The sequence below is a fragment of the Hypanus sabinus genome, chromosome 7 (assembly GCF_030144855.1).
Source record: "Hypanus sabinus isolate sHypSab1 chromosome 7, sHypSab1.hap1, whole genome shotgun sequence".
In the NCBI taxonomy this organism is placed as follows: domain Eukaryota; kingdom Metazoa; phylum Chordata; class Chondrichthyes; order Myliobatiformes; family Dasyatidae; genus Hypanus; species Hypanus sabinus.
Genome location: NC_082712.1, coordinates 148048370 through 148069896, shown reverse-complemented (window position 1 = coordinate 148069896; position 21527 = coordinate 148048370). Strand labels below are relative to the sequence as shown.

Here is a 21527-nt window from a genome sequence, read left to right as displayed (position 1 = left end):
AATGATCCAGTGACAGGTCATTCAGGTGTTTCTGTTTATGTTCCAAAGTTTCAGGTTCTGTTAAGAAGATTATCAAAGTATCAGTATTTCCATCTGAGACTGCAATCATTTTAGCTCTGGAATGGGTGAAAGAAGAATGTCCTGACTATCTCCTTCTCTGCTCTGATTTATTACTGGTTTTGACGTCTATTAAAAAGGTTTCAAACAGTAGGCCAGACACTCTGCTTACGATTGGACAACATCTGTTGAGGCTGCAGGAATTTGGCTTGTGTATCCATTTATCATGGGTACCTTCATGGTTAATGGAAACAAGATGGTGGGCATTCAAGCCAAATAATCACTTAAAAGAGAGGCAAGAGTAGATATCAGTCCACTTGGAGATGATGCTGGAGAGGTAGTAATGGGGGATAAGGAAATAGCGGAAGAACTATTTTGCGTCAGTCTTCACTGTGGAAGACACCAGCAGTACGCCAGAGGTTCAAAAGTGTCAGGACAGAAGTGAGTGAAGTTGCCTCTACTGGGGAGAAGGTGCTTGAGAAACTGGAAGTTCTGAAGGTAGATGTGCAAGGCACCTGGACTTCATGGTCCACTCCCAGAGTTCTGAAGGAGGTAACGGAAGAGATTGTGGAGGCATTGGTAAAGATATTTCAAGAATCAATGGATTTTGGAATGGTTCCAGATGACTGTAAAATTGTAGATGTTACTCCACCCTTCAAGAAGGGAGAGAGGCAGAAGAAAGGAAATCACAGGCCAGCTAGTCTGACCTCAGTGAGTGAGATGATGAAGTTGATTGTTAAGAATGTGGTTTTGGTGTACTGGGAGGCACATGATAAAATAGGCCGAAGCCAGTATGGTTTCCTAAAGGGGAAAATCTTGCTTGACAAATCTGTTGGAATTCTTTGAAGAAGTAACAAGCAGGATAGACAAAGGAGAATTGGTGGATGTTGTGTGCTTGGTTTTTCAGAAGATCTTTAACAAGGTGCTTAACAAGTTAAGAGTGGATGGTGTTATAGGAAAGATACTGGTGTGGATAAAACAGTGGCTGATTGGCAGGAGGCAAGGTGTGGGAATACAGTGAGCCTTTTCTGGTCGGCTGCCAGTGGCTAGTGTTCCACAGCGATTGGTGTTGGGATCAGCTCTTTTTACATTTCATGTCAATGATTTGGATGAAAGAATTGATGGCTTTGTGGCCAACTTTTGGACAATACAAAGATAGGTGGAGGAGCAGTTAGTTTTGAGGAAGTAGGCTACAGAAGGACTTAGATTAGGAGAAAGGGCAAAGAAGTGTCGAATGGACTACAGTGTTGGGAAGTGTATTGGTTATGCTCTTCGACAGAAGTAAAAGCTTAAGATGATTTTCTAAATGGAGAGAAAATTCAAAAATTCTGAGGTGCGAAGGGCTTGGGAATTTTCATGCAGTATCCCCTTAATTTGCAGGTTGAGTCAGTGGTGAGGAAGGCAAATGCAATATTAGCATTCATTGACAGGATGAGAATATAAAAGCAAGGATCTAATGTTAGGACTTTAAAAGGCACTGGTGAAGCCTCATTAGGGGTATTGTACGCAGCTTTGGGCCCCTTATCTAAGAAAGGATGTGCATAAATTGGAGAGGGTTGAAAGGAGGTTCACAAAAATGATTCTGGGATTGAAAAGCTTGTCATATGAAAAACGTTTGATGGCTTTGGGCCCGCACACTAGAATTCAGAAGAATGAGGGCCTTCTCATTGAAATCTATCAAATGTTGAAAGGCCTTGATAGAGTAGATTTGGAGAGAATGTTGTCTCTGGTGAGGAGTATTAGACCAGAGGACACAGCCTCAGAATAGAGGGATGCTCATTTAGAACAGAGATTGGTGAATCTGTGGAATTCATTGCCATAGGCAGCTGTGGAAGCCAATTCATTGGGTATATTGAAGGCAGAGGTTGATAGATTCTAGATTAATCAGGCCATGAAGAGATACAAGAAGAAAATGGATCAGTCCTGATGAAATGGCGGAGCAGACTTGATGGGCCAAATGGTTTGTTCGGCTCGTACGACTTATGTTGTATGGTCTTAAAAATTAAGGAAGTAAATGTAGTGGTGCCTTAGATAAAGGGGAGTTGAACGTTAATTAAATGTTTATTTGATCACTATGGTACCAGAATTGGGGGAAAAAAGGAGAGCATTTATATAAAACTCAGAGGATGGTGGGAGCTTAACTGGGGAATGGGTATAAAAGGAGGGCAGAAGTTATACATTTACATATTGGGCATACTAAGTTGAATAATTCCCTGTTCAGAATTATTATGCATGATATGGACATTTGTAGGGAAAACATGTCAAGAAACGGTGTAGCATGCAGTATATTGTTTGAATGCAGTTCCTATGAAATCTTTGGGACAAACAGTTTAACATGGAAAGTTTGTTAGGATATCACCACCTTTGTAATGTATATGTGCATGTTTGACATTATAAAAAGCAATAGGCTTTTTGATATTATTTGAGGTTTTTTTGGGGGGAGGTTGGGAATTTGGTGGGTATACTTCCTGCAGCTTTGCTCCGTACATGGCAGTAATGCACCTTGTGTTGGCCTGCCAAGCACCATTAAACTTTCCAAGAAGAAGTGGTTAGACAAGGGCCAGGAAATAATTGGATGGAGGAGGGGTGAAGGATGACGGGCAGATGGTGATGCAGGTGATGCGTGGAGATGGAAGACAGACAGGTGAATCCAGGTAAAAAAAGCAAGTGTGAGTTGGTGGCCGTGAAGTTTGAGACAGCTGCTGAAGTGTGATAAGCAATTTCTGGAATCTGACAATAAGTTGATAATAGGAACCATTCAGAGAGGGGTGAAGGGCAGATTGAGGTGGAACCCACTGGGTTATCTGTATGGGTAATGGGTGGATGGAACCAGAAGCAGAATAAAAATGGTGATTGGGGGAGGGGGCTGGAGAGGGTTATGAGAAAGGAGACAAAAATGGAAGGATTGATGGGTCAGAAGGAGAGAGTGGGGAATTACCAGGAGGTATTTACACCTATTGCCTGCACTTTATTCTGTTCTTTGTTTTACCTTGTATGACCTCATGAATTAATTTGTATAGACAGTATGGAAGCTTTGCACTGTACCTCTGACAATAGTCAAATAAATCAAGGTTACTTTAAAATGGAACATTCAGTGTTCATACCACTGGGTTGTAAACTACCCAGACTAAATAGGAAGTGTTGCAAACCCAAGGAACAACATCACATATTCCACCAGGGTAGTTTAAAACATAACATTAAATTTTCCAATATCAGGAAACCCTTACCTCATGCATTATCTCCTCACTGTCTCTCCTTCCATTCTGCATTTTCCCAATCCTTTTGTCTGATATCCTTCACTGTACCTTAATCCACCAATCTCCTATTGGCTCCTGTCACTTCACTCCCTCTATCTCTTTATACTGACTATCCTCCCTCCCCACCCTCAGTTACACATGGAGGATGTCCTAAACAAGCCAAGTGCTTCCTAGCAACAAACCCCACCATTGTCAATATGTTATCCACAACTGTAAGCAGCCCTACAGCTTTCTAATAAGCATCAACTTATAACTTGCATTTAAGATAAGATTTCGATAAACTTTCAATGTTTTTTGTAATAAGGTTAAAATTTAAGCTACACAAGGAGATTACACTGGATAGCACAGTAAAGTGGTTTAAGCATCAAAGTGGTAAATTAGTTTAGCTAAACCTGCATAGCTCCGTCCATCCAGTTCCATCCCAATCTCCAGTGCCGTTTGTGTGGAGTATGCAAAAAACTCTTTGTGACTGCACTTGTTTCCTCTGAATGCTCCAGTTTACACTCACATCCCAAAAGCATGAATTTCAAACTATAATTTGCCCTTTCTGTGAGAACAAATTCCAAGAATCAAGATTGTTTACTGTAATTTCCAGTACGTAAGTGTAAAAGAGAACAAAATAATTGTTACTCTGGATCCAATGCAGCATTTAAGAAACATGTTAAGATAAAGAACACTATAATAAAAACATCACAAATATAAATACATAAGATAGCATATACACATAGATTGATTACACATACATAAAGTGTCCTAGGTACAGGAGTGTACATAATGTGACTGAAAGGAAATGATAAAGTGATGGTAGGTGTGAGTGGGTTAGTAAAGCGTGGTTTTGATCAACTTCCTGTTGGGAAAAGAAGCCGTTTTTGAGTCTGATGACTGTGACATGGATGCTATGTCTCCTCCTCCCTGTTGGGAGTGGGACATATAGTCCATGAGCAGGGTGGTGGGATCCTTCCTGACATTACTGGCCTTTTTCCAGCACCTTCTATATGTATGCCCTTGTTGGCAAGTAGGCAGGCGCCGGTGAAGCATTGGGCAGTTTTGATTACCCGGTGTCAAGCCTTCCTGTCCGCCACAATTTCCAGAACATGCAGTGGGTCTACCACGCATCTGTAGAAGGTCTTGAATGTTGATGTGCATAGTACAGTTTTTTTCAGTCTCATCAGAAAGTAGAGGCATTGGTGAACTTTCTTGATTGTGTAGAATGTGTTCTGGGACCAGGAGAGGGTGTGAAAGATGTGCACTCCCAGGAGTTGGAAACTGCTTGCAGCTATTGAAATAGTTTAGAGTGGGTTTAGTGTAAATGTACGCTTGATGGTCAGTGTAGGGCTCCGGCATATTTCCATGCTGAACCTCCCTTTGACTCAGATACGGGGAGGTATAAACTAAATTTTAGGAATGTCTTAAGGCAACATTGAAGATGTGTTTTGGAAAAGAAAACCAGATCTTAGGATCCAACAGCTGGATGATAAAGCAAACAACTGCATGCAAAAGGCTGGATTAGAAGTGACCTCAAATCTTGAAGACTTATGGCATTTACTGAAGAGGAAATCTGAAGTGGAGACCTTGCTGTTTTCGATTATCTTTGATTTTAGCCAGTGACAAGGATTCTTAAAGAGGAGCTTTGTTTTCTCTCTTTGGAAAATAATTAATTCAGAGGAGTTTCACGAAGTACTGTGTGCACATTCTCAGTGAATCCACTGGAGTGCAGAAGTGGTTAGAGTGTGATGGTGTTCCATCTGTAAGGGTATTTCAAAGAGGCATGAAATCAATTGATAAGCACTATAAAATGGGATACTATTTGATTTATTGACATTTTTTCTGACCAATAACTTACAGGCATTATTTCTGACCAGTGCTGAAATAACAGTCTCACTTTGGGTAGTTATTCAGAAATAAAAAAGTAGCAAGAATCAGATTTATTATCACTGTTCCATATGTGAAATTTGTTGCCTTGTGGTAGCAAAATAGTGGGAAGACATAAATTACTTGAAATCACAAAACAAATAGTGTCAAGAAAAGGAACAGTGAGGTAATGTTCATGAATTTTTGGGAAATTTGATGACGGGGAAAGAAGCGGTTTCTGAATCATCAGGACTTGTGCTCTTGTAAGTTCTTCTTAAAGGTGGTAATGAGAAGATCCAAGTTTATTTATCGTATGTACATCAAAGCATACAGTGAAACGCATTCTTTGCATTAACTAAGGGTGAGCTGGGGCAGCTCGTAAGTGTCACCACGCATTCCGGTGCCAATATAGCATGCCCACAGTGCTCGGCAAAAACACAGAATGCAACAAAAGAGAACAGAACAGCAGCAAAACGAAACAAGCCCTGTTCCTCCATCCCACACACACAAGTACACAGTCCTCCAACCCCAGGACAGGCTGTCTTCAGCCTACAGCCCTGGTGGACACTGGGCCTTCGACTTCCCCCAACAGACTCAAGGATCCAGTCAATGGACTGTGACTTCCAGACTTCCAATCGCCCCGTGGGCCTTGGTCTTCTGCATTGACTCCAGGACCCACTGATCTCTGAATACTAGGATTCATTCCAGACTCACCATTAATGAGACCTTGAGCACTTAGTTTCAAATTCCAGTCTTGCCCCAAACTCCTCCCCCTCCCCAAAATCTCCCCAACAAACTTAAAAAACAACTTTAATAGGGCATGTCCTGGATGGTGAAGACCCTTTATGGTGGATGCAGCCTTCTTGATGCACCACCTCTTGAAGATGTCCCCAGTGGTGTGGAGAGTTGTGTCAAATTGCTCTGGGTCCAGGTTCTTGCTCAGGCAGCAATAACTTCTACCTATAAGAACCTCTCAAAGTATTTCTTCACAGTAGATGAACATTGATAGCTGTTGAGGCAGCTCACCCTGCTCTGCTTGGGGGGAGCTGGTATGACTGCTGCTCTTTTGGAGCAGGTGGAAACTTCAGACTGCAGCAGTGAGAGGTTGAAAATATCCTTGTACACTTCCACCACTTGGTTTGCACAGGTTTGTACACCATTGGTACCTGACACCTTGTGAAGGTTCATCCCCTCGAGGGATGTTCTGTCATCAGCATCCAAGATGGAGAACACAAGGTTGCTAGATGCTGTGGGGATTCACACAGAAGTGATGTTATTCTGAAGACAGATGATGGAATTCTGAATCAACAGACACAAAATGTTAGAGGAACTCAGTGGATCGGGCAGTGACTATGGAAGAAAATGAACAGTTGACGTTTCGGGCCAAGATCCTACATCAAAACTCAAAGTACCAGTTCTACCAGACAGCAGAAGATAGTGATAGAGGGGAACTGGTTGCATTTGTTGTAAAGAAAGAAGCGGAGAGCCTTGAGGCCTCATCTCAGCTATTTATGCTGTTAGGTTTCACCTTGTAGAAAGTAATAGCATATAAGCCCTGCCAGAGCTGTCATGCATCCAGTCACATCTCCAATTTGGCACAGAATTGTTTTCCAACTCTCATGATGGCCTTTAGACTTCTTGTAGGATTCCGGATCACTGATCCAACCTTCAGCAGACTGTGAAACTTCTGGTTCATCTGCAACTTCTAGTTTGGGAATACTCAGTATGTTCGCAAGGGCACGCTTTTACCCCCAGATGTTCTTATGAAGTCAGTGACAGCTGTGACATATTAATTCAAATCCAAAGATGAATCCTTGAGTATGGTCCAGTCCACTGATTCAAAGCAATCCTGTAAATACTCCTCTGCTTCCCTTGATTGTACCTTCTTTGTCCTCACCACAGGTGCTGTGGTCCTCAGTCTTTGCCTATTCCAGCCGGGTGAACAGGAATACAATATGGAGTGGATGTGAGGGGAAGGGAGGTAACAGGGGTGGTGCACAGAAACAAAAATAAGTATCAGTATTCTTGATTGATTCCTGTTCGATAACTCCTAATAATAAAAAAAATCTCGCCAGTGAATGACGATACAATGAAGATTTGCTCCTTTGACTGCATTATTTGGTATTGTTGGAGGAAAGGATATTAATTTGGAGCCATCTGATTTGCACATTTTGGCTTTTATGTCTCTTAAGGCCAGAAGGACGCTTTTGCTTAAATGGAAAGATGTGGCCCCTCCTATTCACGCCCAATGGTTATGTGATGTGATGTCATGTTTAAATTTAGAGAAGGTTCAATGTTCAATCTTTGAATTTAATCAAGACTTTCAAACATTGTGGGGACCTTTTCTGAATTATTTTCAAAACCTTTGATTTGCTGTTAAAGCACAGATGATGACTAACAATCTTTTTTTCTTTTTTTTTCAACTAATCAGCTTCGGTCTTGGTCGTGGGTCAGATTTTTTTAATATAATAAAATTATTATTTTTCAATGTTACGAACTAATTGACTTGTATGAATATGGGGTAAGGAGTCTTTATATGCAATTTAGTTTAATGTATTGATGTATATTTTTTTCTGTACTCTGTATTCTTATATATATAAATTAATAAAAATATTGGAAAGGAAGATTTGCCTCTGATGGCCATCCTCCAACTGATTTTAAGCTTTTGTGTGAATATTAGCCTCCTAGATGTGTGCTAGAAAACTTTGGTAGCTGTAAATCCGAATCCCAGATGAAGTTAGCTCAGAGGCTTTGTGACAGTATGCTCTCTGCTGTGTTATAAGTTCTGCTTCCTGGGTACAGTTTCATAACTCCTTGAACAAATCTTCATTTGCTTTAAAAACATCTAATTAACATCAAAAACAATGCCAATTCATTTTCCTGAAAAACAACCAATCGGGTGTGGCAGGCAGAGCGTTGATTGCCAAAGCTGATATCCTGATCCAAGTTTATGTCATTTTACAAAATTTCCATTGACTTCAGCTGAAACAATACCCCAGCTTTTTTAAAAAAAAATTTTCACAGTTCTTTTGACAATAGAACTTTTCAGAATTATCTTAGCAATAAATTCTTGAAACGCTTCTGGGGAGGAAATGCAATCAGAACAGTACAGAGGAGCGAAACCAGAAAATGCTAGCGATATTCATCCAAAGTTGAAGAAAGGTTTCTCAGCCTGAAACATAAACTCTATTTCATTCTCCACAAATGTTGCCTGAGCTGCCAAGGTTTTCCAGTGAGCATCTGTAACCAGCTGAAGTTAGATTCATCCATAACAGACCTGTGCTGTTATCTGGCAATAAGGTCTTTGATAGCCTAACACAGAGACACAATTGACACTGCAATACAGTATAATGAAACTTGTTCCATCAGCCTTGCTCAGCAGAAGACCTTAGGATGATGTACACATTCATGCAGTTCCAAAATGAAACTCAAGGAAGAAATGCATAATTGAATTTAATTGCTCTGTCAAGACACCACTGGTTAACGGGTCAGAAAGTGGACTTAGTTCATCTAGTTCTGGAAGTAGATGTGCCACAGTATTGCTTGTGTACTGCATCAAGACTTTTACCACATTCATCAGGAATTTGGTAAATCAAGGGTGTGTCATAGATTGAGTGACAATCAGAGGCATTCTAGGATCTGCTCCTGCTACGTTTGCAGAGGTAGATGTCCAAACTGGCGGTGCACCCAGTCACAGTGCCTGCTCCAGCTACTAGTGTAGTTGTTAGTCCTTTATGATTGCAAGACACTGCTGGATATTAAGAGCACCAAGTACTGCAAGTCTACCTCACTAGCGAGTTGCTGGATAGCAGAGGAGCTGTGCAGCATAGGCTTGCATACCGTGGCATCGCCTGCTACAGCCACCCAGGGAAGAAGGTATCGGAACCATAGTAAGAATGCTGGTATTCATGCGAGACTAAAGATGAAATTCTACTGGCTGGCTCTCTTATTTCTGTTTTCAAAAGTTCAGTCACTAGTAAAGGAAACAGATTAATTGCATCTACAACTGAATCAGCTTGAGATGAAGGAGAGCTGTGAGCCCATCCTGATGGAAACGTGGTTCTTGGACACCACTGCTGAAACGGCCATCTGGTTAGAGGGTGTCATCTCTTTCTGGCCAATAAAAATCCTGCGATCCGCGGCAGAGCGCTGTGTATCTACATGAATAAAAGCTGGTGGTAAACGCTTCAGTGGTGATGACCCACTGTTCACCTCTGGTATACTTTTTAAACAGTGAAGTGCAGGCCCTTCTATTTATGTTGGGGCAGCGCTGTATAAGCTCTATAGGGTCATCTTTATTTCTTTATTGTTGCTAGCGACTTCAATCATACTAATTTCCAATTCTATCAGCATGTTGACTTTGCTACCAGAGGCAAGAACACATTAGACCTGGTTTATACCAACATCCCTGGTGCATGCAAGGCTGCCCATGCCCCCAGCTTGGATACTGTGACCGGTTATCTATTATGCTAATTCCTGCATGCAGACAACTGATTAAATGAGATAAAGACCTGGCCAGAAGGAGCAACCTCAGCATTGCAGGACAGTTTTGAAAACACAGACTGGACCATGTCCAGGGAGACCTCTGACTGTCACATTAATGTCGATGGATATGTGAGATTTATGGCTGTCTACATAGAGATGAGCATTGAGGACATCACTGTTATTAAACACATCTCTCTGAGGGCAAGCCAGAAGCCATGGTTGACAGCAGAGTTCTGAGCACTGCTGAGAGTTCGGGATGCTGCCTTCAGCTCAGGGAATAAGATGCTTTTAGATTAGCAAGAACTATGTTTTCTCGCCCATCAGGAAGGTAAAACACAGAGACACAAAGCACATGTGGCAGGACAATCAGACCATAAACCAACACCTGTGCAAATCACTACAGCACCTGGTGACCCTGTGATCTCTGTCTCGGAAGCCAACATCAGAGCATCTTTCAGGAGGTTGAACTCTTGATGGTGTGCCAACCAACTGGTAGGAGTGTTGAAGGGCATCTTCAAGCTCTCACTGCTGCAGTCAAAGGTTCCCACCTGCTTCAAAAGGGTGACAGGTGTGCCAGTGCCGAAGAGAGCAGGGCGAGCTGCCTCAATGACCTTCGCCTGGTGGCACTCACACCTGCTGTGATGAAGGGCTTTGAGAGATTGGTTGCAGATAGAAACAACTCCTGCCTCAGCAGGGAGCTGGGCCTGAGTCAATTTGGCTATTGACACCATAAGTCTACAGTGCTTGCAATCTCACTCTCTCTCCACTCAGCCATGCAGCAGTTGTGAATTTAAATTATTTGAAATTCCATTCCTTTACTTTTTTCATATAACTTTATCTTTTTTATAAATTAACCAATCAGCTAAAAGAGAGATCTGCAATTATCCTTGTGCTTTGTTTAAATAATGGTTTCTGTGCCAACTGACCTATTATTAGACAGGAAATACCACAGCATTAGGACAAGGACTATTAGAATCTGTACCAATTGACACCCTACCACCAGGCAGGAGGTACCATGGCATTAGGACAAGAACTGTTAGGATGGGAAACAGCTTCTTCCTCCAGGCCATAAGACTACTGAATTCCCTGCCATCATATATGAATCTCATCATAGGGTCTTACTGAATATGAAGCACCAATAGTGTTATACAGTTTACTATTTAACATGTATTGTACATGCTCCTTATTATTTGTTAATTTATTTGTGGTAATTATGTGTGTGAGTTATATGTACTGTGTTGTGCACCTTGTTGTGTTCATAAATATCCCTATCTCTACTGACCTGTCACTGCAATAGGTTCCTCAGTCCATCTGTGACATAGCTTAATGCAGTGGTTCTTGTGTGTTATAGAATTTCACTGGGGCCGTGGGGGTCGGGAGGGTGGTGGGCACACACATAACTGTCACAGGCTTCTCCTGTATCATTACTGAGTGGGTTCTGGAAATAAATAGCCGGCCAGTGATGTAGTGGGTTTATCTACTTCCGTATCTTGCCGTGCAAGCCCTTTGGACAACTACATTATCCATAGGGTCGCCATGAGTCAATGACGGCTCGACGGCACTCAACAGTGGCAACAGCATAATGAATCGACATACAGATGAGTCATATTCAAATTCATTTGTGGAATAGGTTTGAGTGTTGAGCGGATTTTGTTGTCTTATTTTGCTGATTTTCTCATCGATAGTACACTTCTGTGGGCTACGCTGAGCATTAGTTAAATATCTATTTAGTTACAAAAAAAATTACAGGAGAAGAACAATTTGTCACAAAAATTTAAAAAAGAGATCAAACCTAACACCCAATTCTATCTACTGGCTTTTCATTTCGTTTTGCAGTTAATAGTGAGAGTGAAATTCTGCCAAATAAAAATTAATAGTTTTGACAAATATGTGAATTGATTTGTTCTGACTTCAGAAGGAGCTAGGACTAGCAGCTTCCAAATTGGAGTGGCATGGTAGCGTAGTGGTTAGCACACTGCTTTACAGTACAGCCGACAAAGGTTCAATTACCGCCGCTGCCTATAAGGAGGATGTATGTCCTTTCTGGGACTGCTTGGGTTTCCTCTGGTGCTCCGGTTTCATCCCACAGTCCAAAGACGTCCCAGTTGCTGTTAATTGGTCATTGTAATTTGTCCCATGATTAGGATCAGATTAAATCCAGCGATTGTTGGGCGGTGTGGGTTGAAGCACCGGAAAGGCCTATACCGCACTAAGAATTTAAATTTAAAAAATAGGCATTGCATTTTCGAAAGTCGGTCATTAGCAATACATTTTTTTGGTATGTCAATGATTTCTAGCCAGCAATGAAATATCAATTAATGTGCTGTTCTCATTGGTACCAAAACAGACTTAATAGAAAAACAGCATTTTCACCTCCTTTCCCAGGAAGAGTAAAGTGCAATCATCTAGATCAGGCATGGGCAAACTACGGCCCGTTGGCCATATGCGGCCCGTTAAGCTTTTTAATCCGGCCCGCAGAACTTGATGAAATTATATTAATAAACCTTGTTAACTTTTTTCCCCGCAATTCTGGCGTTTTCCCAATAGATGACGCACTCTATATACATTTGAGGCGACCCATTTCCTGGCACATCCGAACCGGCTCACAATTAGCCAGCGTTCCGGCTAAGGGAGATAGCCTGCGGGGATTTGCGAGCACAGAGCTTTGGAGCCTCTGCACCACGGGGGGGCAGGTTGAGGGAGGCTTAAAAGTGAGGCTGGGGATTTTGAATAAAGTTTTTTTCTTCGACTGCAGTTACCGACTCCGTGTCGTAATTTTAGCGCTGTATGTAGCACACCGCTACACATTGACCTTTGTTGAAGTGCAGCGTATTACTCCACATTTGCGCTTTACTCTTTGTTCGGCTCGACCTATTCGTGTGAACAGGCGTTCAGCGTCATGAACATCAACAAAGGCAGCCACAGATCCAAGTTAACTGACCAACACCTCAGATCCATCCTGAGAATTGCTACAACAAAACTAAGTCCAGACTTTGATGCGCTGGCTAAAAAGGGAGACCAACAACACTGTTCCCACTGAAATTAAAAATAAGTTTCTTCGTTGTGTTCTGTAAAAAATGCATTTGAAAATATTTTTTTCAATAAGCCTTACATGTTACATGTCATTTCTGTTAAGTGATGGACATGAGTAGTGTGCAGGTGCACGTACGTTCTCAAAATAAAAAATGCGCTCCAGATCAAATAACGCGCTCCGCATACTGGCGCGCTCTCACTGTTCTGTCTTTGTGCTGGTCGTTGTTGAGTTTTGGCACAGGGGACAATTGAATAAGAAGGAGCAGGACAAGTAGACCTGCATCTCCTACCGTTTTTGAAATAAAGACAGTCAGGAGGAGAGTGATGATGATAATATCTTGAAGGATAACAGAATTTTCAGTGCTTTAAAGTAATAACTGTTACTATTAAAAAAAGCTGTATTTTATTCATTTAATTTTCAGTGTTTTAAAAGTCATTTCAATAAATAGCTAAATACCATGGGACTTCAAAGACAGATATTTTGTTGTAATGCATTTGTTCATTTTCAATTGAAATTAAAGCACATGTTTTCTACATATCCCATGATATTTTATTTTCTCTTATGAGGTGTATTACCAAAACACCGTCCATCTGCTCCTGGTCCGGCCCCCCTGTCAAATTTTAGAACCCTTTGTGGCCCACAAGTCAAAAAGTTTGCCCACCCCTGATCTAGATGAAGTACACCTATATGTCTGGAGCTACCGGGGACTGTCGATCCCAATCTGCACGTCAGTAAGTTGTTTGACAGTGATGTATGTGATATCAATGTGGCATGTTGTATCCTACCAAAGCACCTTTTAACATTTACTGCACCTGAACAGTGAATGTGAAACAGGATGACAGGCACTAATTTTTGAAAGATCCATAGTGTGAATCTACAGTCAGAATGAAGGAGGCAACAACATAGTTTTGCAAATGATTTAAAGGACATAGAAAAAAAATATAGCAAAATCAGAAGGAAAATTGGTCATTTCAAGGTGAACCATTTTATATTTGAAGTTTTCATTTTGTTTTTACCAATTACAAGAAAAAGTTGATTTCACATCTGGCTTCACAAGAAGCTGCATGGGAAGTTACCAGCACTGAGGAAAGAAGTCTCCAGCCTTATTCAGGAAAAGCAGTTGAAAGTGTAACTTTTTGCTGTTAAAATGTCACTAAGTTTGGGATTCTAATGCAAACACAGAAGCCTATGCTTGCTGTTCACTTTTGTGGTGATTGACTTCCCGTCTGTGCTCCTTATGGAGTCAAGCAGTGGAGCACCAGCTTGCAGCAGTCCACACTCAAGTTGCAGCACCTGCTCTCTGAATCTATGTCACGTTGGACAATCACTCATTATGGGCTCCTGCAGGGAGTCAGGCTGGTGTGCAGGGCCAGTCTTTTCACCCTGAATGGGACACTTCTGCTCACAGACCTGTAAGCTCCCCTCACCTCCCAGCAGGGTATCCGAGATGTCTCCCTGCAGCAGATCTGTGGGAAGAAATGATTGAGAAAAAAAAAACACATTTTGTTTTAATTGAGTTTATTTGTTTCAATTGTTAAATAATAAATTATGTTTTTATCTTTCCTAATTAAAAAAATAACTTTAAAAGAAGTTTAGTTTCTTCATTGACCTTTATTAGTTGCTGACTTTTTTAACTTTAGGCACATTTGTAAACATTGAAATTCTTAGACACCGCTCTATCAGGAGGGAATTTCTTGATCACGCAAAGCTCTGGTACAAAGCTCTTTGAAGATAGGAACAGCTAGTGTAAATTAGTCAACACAAGATCTGCTAAAGCTGATGGTATAGTTACCATCAAAAATAAGGCCAATAGCCACAAATTTCTCAAATAAAACTGAACATAAGCTGATCTTATCCATAGACTGTTTAATTTGATGAAATTTGAAGAATACTACCCCCATGCTCACCCGCACCTGTAGGTGGCACTATTTGTTAAGGCTCAGCTAGAAGCAATGTGCTCTTGTCCATTGAATTACTCAAGATGCAGCAATAACTTGTTCTTTATGAATAGATGGAATCCTCACCAATGAATTTCTTGAATGGCAATCCTTCAACAGTGTAGGCAAATAATACAATGTTCCCCCCCCCCCCCCCCCATTAGAACATAAGAAATGTTTCCATTTTTTAGTCTGGTAGTCCTGGCATAGATGCAATGTAGCCTCATCCCTGATGGGAGTGGGTCAAGTAGTTTATAAGCAGGATGGGTGAATCCTTTATGATGCTGGCCTTTACCTGGCACCCTCCTGTATATAAGGCAGATAGGCTGGCGCCAGTGATGAGTTAGGCAGTTTTAACTACCTTCTTATAAATCCCTCAATGACTTGTGAGGTTGATGGCACTGACACCTCACTTCTGAACCTGGTGTGTTCCTTATCCATTGAGTTTGCATTAACTTACAATCATTATGAGGGATGTGAAGGTTCTTTACCAATACCCAGCTAGAACTAGGTCATGTGACAGGTCTATATCAATGGTTCTCAGTTCATATGGTTCAAAACAATGACCGATGCCCCAAATTGAGATGAGATGAAATACAATTCCCTTTACTCTTTAGAAGGCACTTATAATATTACCAAAAGAAGAAAGCCAGTTAGCAACATAATATTCCGAGTATCACTGGTGCAGCATGTAAACTGAGAACAGAGCTGTCATGTTCCACAGATGGATCGAAGATGGTATCTTGTAGGATCCAGTAGTGGTAGCATATGGTGGGAGAAAAGTTGGTAGCCCAGAAAGGTGAATATAAAATGACAAAGAATAAATTCTTAAAGTTCTTTAAAGTAATACATTTTCACATTTACCATTTTTTAAAATTACAGATGGCCTTTTCTTTCACTGCCAGCCATTAGAAAAGCTGCATTAATGTGTGAGAACGGTAATTCATCACATCCAGCAAGAAACCCCAGAAGAGAATCAGCATTGTAGGCTTGTCTCCAGCTTATGGTTTTGTGGTACACAGGGGAGTTTAGGAAATAATGCATTTACAACAGTATAATGGAGTACCAAAACAAAACCAGAGAATGCTGGAGGCACGCAACACATCAAGCAGATCCAGTGCAGAGAGATATAGTTGACATTTTGGGTAAAAGGCCCCTTTTCAGAACCGGAAAGGCTGGAAAACAAGCGTATATTAAATTGCCGGGGGGGGGGGGGGCGCGGTTGTTGAGCACAACAGCAATGTGATGATGCAGAACAAAATTGACAAGTTAACTATCGAAAGACTGTAATGTAGAATCATTAGATTCAATTCATGCACTCGGATAGTTCCAACCCTCTGTTTCCCCTAGGCCTGGCATTTTCCTTTTGTTCAATAACTTAATTTTTATCTTTTTTAATGTAATGTTTCTGTCTCCCTCCTCTACCCTTTCAGGCAGAGAATTCCACTTCATAACTAATTTCTACACAAACATGTTCCTCGTGAGTAACCTTTGGCTCTTTTTCTCAAAAGTTGGACTCAATTTGCTATTGAGCACAACATTCCTTTGACAGTGGAACCAGTTTTTTTTATGGAAGTTTGACATAATCATCTTACTTTCATAGTCCTCTTAGAGAAGATCCAGGATCACAAAGACATTTTTAACCTTTTTTTTAAGCACTCGTGCAGATATATACAGATCTTTCTTCATGCAGTCTTTTTAGAATTGAACCCCTTTATTAAGCTGTCCTTTGGCATTCTTCCTACAAAAGGGCAGCACTTTGTATTTCTGTGCATTAAGTTTCATCTGGCACATTTCCACTCATTCCAACATTCAGTCTGTGCAATCTTGGAAGCCTAAATTATTCACCTCACTGTGTACCACACTTCTAAGTTTGGTATATTCTCTAATTTTTGAAAACTTATCCTGTATACCCATGTAAGGCATTTGTGATATCCTGAATTGTGTAGCAGGCAAGGTTCCTCACTAATTAGATGCACAAATAAAACAAAGATAATCCAACAAGATGCTGTAGAGGGTAGCAGACATGTCCCCGTCTCCACTGAAAGAATTGACATGAGGCACTGTCTCAGCAAGGCACCATCTATCATCTAGGATCCTCACCATTCTGGACATGTCCATTTCTCACTGCTACCTTTGATCAGAAGCTGCAGAAGTCTGTAAGCCCCAAGTCACTAGATTCGGGACTAGCTGCTTTCCTACAACCACCAGGTTCTTGAACCAACCTGTATAATCACAATTTCACCTACAGAACACCTTTTGCACTACCAGTGACTTGTCTCTGATTGTGATTTTTGCATTGTTGTCTTGTTTTGCATAGTCAGTTCTTCTTCACTGTCTTGTATAGTTTATGTGTAACCTATGTTCTATGTGAATCTACATGCTCATGATTCTGCTGTGTGCAAGTTTTCATCACACCTGTATCTCATTGTACTTGTGCATAATTAAACTCAACTTAACTTGATCTTTGGGACTTTAGCACCAGACAGGCACCTGTTCTGGACTGTTAGATACTATTCCTATTAATACCCTTTTAATTCACTTTTTTAGATGAGTAGCATAATGAGTTTTCCAGTAAACTCAGTAAGATAAAAGGAATAAGGAAATCTATGCTCCGGAGAATTTAAAGAGATTATTGGAACCAAGACCCTAGTGGGAGACATTGCAGACACCAGGTTCCAATAAGTTTAGAGAGAATGTGGGAAAACGTCCCCAGGGAGCCATGCGCCAAACTGACAGAATTTCCAAGCCAGGGGAGTTTAACTGCATTCATAAATTGAAGATAATTGTGATGTGTTCACAGTTCTGTAATCTGTAAAGACCAAGTTTTATTAACCAAAAAACACAGAAGAGAATGATTAAGAGGTGAAATTTTTGTTTTGTATGACTTCTGAAGGTCTGTCTAAACAGTTAAAGACTATGGTAAAGCTAAGTTCAAAGTGGCTAATTAAAATGATGAGAACAAAAACTACTTGAACTGCCTCATTTTGCCAGAGTATTTTTCCAACAACACTAAAGTAGGTTTGTTGAATGTACTTTTAACCTGGTCTAAAACTTCTAAGACCATTGATCAATTAAGAAATGTCATAATGATTTAAAAACGTTTGCTACATGTAATAAACAGTAAATGCTTCCTGTTGCACTGAAACTACAGACTCACTTTCAAGGATTCTTTACAACTCATGCTCTCAGTATTATTTTTATTTCCATAATTTGTCTTCTTTTGCCATTGGTGTTTGTCAGTCTTTTTCTGCTTATGTAAAGGTTTGGTTAAATCCTTTTTTGTATTTCTTTTTCCTGTAAATGCCTGCATGAAAATAAGTGTTGAGATATTACATAGTAATGTATACAAAGTTTGACAATAAATTTACTTTAAACTTTAAGTTTGAAATCCCCTATGGAAGTTTTCTGCGGTAATACTGATAAGGCAAAGTTCCAGTGGACTGGGGAATCTTTCATGCTCAGTTCACTTCCATCAGCTGTCACATCTCACTGTGAAATAAGTTCTTTCCAAAATACTCCTGATTCCTTTCCTCCTGTATCTTTACCAGTGTCTTTATCAGCTCAGGCTTCATATTATTAGAATGGATTTTGTAACAGAAAATAAGAAATGAGTAGATCCAATGGCTTTGTCTACCTTGCCAAAAGTAAGAGTCAATTTTAAAAATTTTCTTGATATATAAATAGTTATCTCATTTGAAGCTCTAATGAAAAAGTTCAAGGATCTGTGGAACTGGGATTATTTCAGAATGAATAGCAAAGTAATTATGTCTAATAACTGGGAACAAAGAAGTAAATTTCTTGTTTTCTACACCTCTGCTGTGGGAAAGGTTTGTTACTTCTACCCTATTTGTTCCCATGTTTTGTGAACTTCATTCCCCCCCCTCCCCCCACCAGCCTCCTCAGCTCCAAAGAAAGCAAAGACGGTATATCCCATCTCCTCATAAGTGAAAAGCTCCACTCCACAAATATCCCAGTGTATCTCTTCTGCACCTTATGCAGTGAAATTCCATCCTTGCTAGAATGTGATGCCACAGCTTCACATAGTACTCCAGCTTCAATCCTTTCTCATTTAGGAAAAGTGCAGATGTTTATGATGTTTTTCATTAATGATGCACCATCAATAACTCACACTGAGACGTAAGGCGAGATATCGGCTTTTATTGACTGGAAGAAGGAACCAGGAGTGAGTGTCCATCATAATATGTCCTGGAGACTGAGGCTGAGCGTCAGGCCTCAGATCACCTTTATACAGGGGCCTGTGGGAGGAGCCACAGGAGCAGTCAGCAGGGGGCGTGTCCAGACAGGCACAGAGTTCACCACAATTAAAAAAGTGAAGACATCTGGTATATACATCTAATTTTTGTAAGAAGCAAAAGCTAATTCCCTTGCTTGATGATTACTTCCACAAGTAGAAAATGGAGAATCAAAGAAAATTCCAGGGAAATGCCAGCTATTCCATGCACAATTGTCAACATTTTGCTGAAGTGTCCCTGGTTTAGCAATCCAGCATATACATGTGATTGCATAAATCCTCAGCTTTGTCCCTATTTCGCCAGCTGTGCTCTGATGTTGGATTCACCAGTGGTGGAGCATGCTGTTACTGCAATTCCCTTGCTTTGACTCAGTGCAGGGAGTGTGTCAGCAGTCACTTAAACAGAAAGAAAGAACACCCAAAGTTCTTGGAAAAACTAACAACTGCCTAGGCCAGGAGACATCACCAAGTCAGTTGTCAAGGCTGTAGCGGTTGTTGTTTGATAGGGCTTGGTTCAAGATGTCCCTCATGATGCCATGGTTACATGAATGGCCTTTTATTGTTTAGAGCTTTACGTTAAGCATCTGAATTCCTCATCTCGCAAGTTCAAGCTATTGGATATAAAATTAGGAAGTGAATTTTTAGTATGTACAAAGTGAATATGGCTTGCCTATGATTTGAAAATCTGGGCCAATAACTTTAAAAGGGTTGAATGTTATTTATGACAGAAAGGTATATAGCACCAGGAAAAAAACATTTGGTTCTTCCAAGGGATGGTGCAAGCATAATTACTGGTATGGCTGCACTGTTAATTTTTAGTGTGTTTTTACAAAAGCTAGTATGATAACACCATCTCTGTTAATAAAACAACTAAAATATCACTTTGATATTGATTTTATGTGTAATAACACCCAGTTCAATGTTATGTTACGTCAGCCTTGTGTCACTAGCTATGAGGGTTGCAAGGTGAAACCACTGACCTTTAAGACCAAGGCCATTTATTGTTCAATTTTCCTGCTGCCACCGGCCAAAATAAGACAGTTTTGAAAGAGGTGTAAGGAAAATGTCTTATGAATGTTGAGAAATGTACAAAATCGAGAATCAAAATTAAATGAGTTGAACATCTGTGATCTGTACTTACCTAATAGAAAAAAAAAATCACAGTCATGGTGTCCAACCTAGTTATTACATCACCAGTTATGTGTCATTCCACCAATGCAGCTGGTCAGTCCTCTGTTTACAAATCAGTCATCTTCAGTGGGCCTGGACTGCTTTGGCCAAGCATCTTTTTCAGTACCTGCAGGGAATTGTATTTTCTTCCAACCAAGTATGTAGATTCAGTAGAACAGATTATGCAATTCAGTGGAACAGTATGTGCGATTGCAACACTGTGTCAGACAAAGTGGTCAGCAGCACTGGGGCTCCACAGGGGACTGTCCTGTCTCCCTTTCTCTTCACCATCTACACCTCGGACTTCAACTACTGCACAAAGTCTTGCCATCTTCAGAAGTTTTCTGATGACTCTGCCATAGTTGGATGCATCAGCAAGGGAGATGAGGCTGAGTACAGGGCTACAGTGGGAAACTTTGTCACATGGTGTGAGCAGAATCATCTGCAGCTTAATGTGAAAAAGACTAAGGAGCTGGTGGTGGACCTGAGGAGGGCCAAGGCACCAGTAATCCCTGTTTCCATCCAAAGGGTCAGTGTGGACATGGTGGAGGATTACAAGTACCTGGGGATACGAATGGACAATAAACTGGACTGGTCAAAGAACACTGAGGCTGTCTACAAGAACGGTCAGAGCCGTCTCTACTTCCTGAGGAGACTGAGGTCCTTTAACATCTGCCGGATGATGCTGAGGATGTTCTACGAGGCTGTGGTGGCCAGTGCTATCATGTTTGCTGTTGTGTGCTGGGGCAGCAGGCTGAGGGTAGTAGACACCAACAGAATAAACAAACTCATTCATAAGGCCAGTGATGTTGTGGGAGTGGAACTGGACTCTCTGACGGTGGTGTCTGAAAAGAGGATGTTGCCATCTTGGACAATGGCTCCCATCCACTCCATAATGTACTGGTCAGACACAGGAGTACATTCAGCCAGAGACTCATTCCACCGAGATGTAACACTGAGCGTCATAGGAAGTCATTCCTGCCTGTGGCCATCAAACTTTACAACTCCTCCCTCAGACTGTCAGACACCCTGAGCCAATAGGCTGGTCCTGGACTAATTTCCACCCGGCATAATTTACTTATTATCATTTAATTATTTATGGATTTATTTTACTATATTTCTACCTGGGGAACTGTAACAAATTGGTTGGTGCAACTGTGACGAAACCCAGTTTCCCTCGGGATCAATAAAGTATGTCTGTCTATCTGTCTGTCTGTAAAGCTGTCTTAAAAATTGGTGTTGTACCAGTCTTGTTCAACAGCGTACTGTTGTCATGATGTTAAGCTTCAGGAGGATTACTTTAGAATGGTGCAGTGGCCAAGTGGTTAGCAAAATGCTTTAGAGCATCAACTATAAGATTACAGTTCAATTCCTGCCATTGTCTGTAAGGAGCTTATATGTTCCCTCCCATAACTGCATGGTTTCCCCTGGGTTTTCAGCTTTCATCCCATATTCCAAATGTACTCTTAGGATGAGTGAGT

General features: G+C 40.9%; 1 long non-coding RNA gene across 2 annotated transcripts in view; it reads right to left on the bottom strand.

Moving 5' to 3' along the window:
• Window positions 1-13183: 13183 nt before the first annotated feature.
• LOC132396420 (uncharacterized) overlaps window positions 13184-21527 on the bottom strand; it is an 86432-nt gene continuing 78088 nt past the window's right edge. For both annotated transcript variants that reach the window (XR_009512976.1, XR_009512977.1), the window contains exon 3: window positions 13184-14150. This is a non-coding gene — a long non-coding RNA (uncharacterized LOC132396420). The remainder of the gene's footprint in view (window positions 14151-21527) is intronic.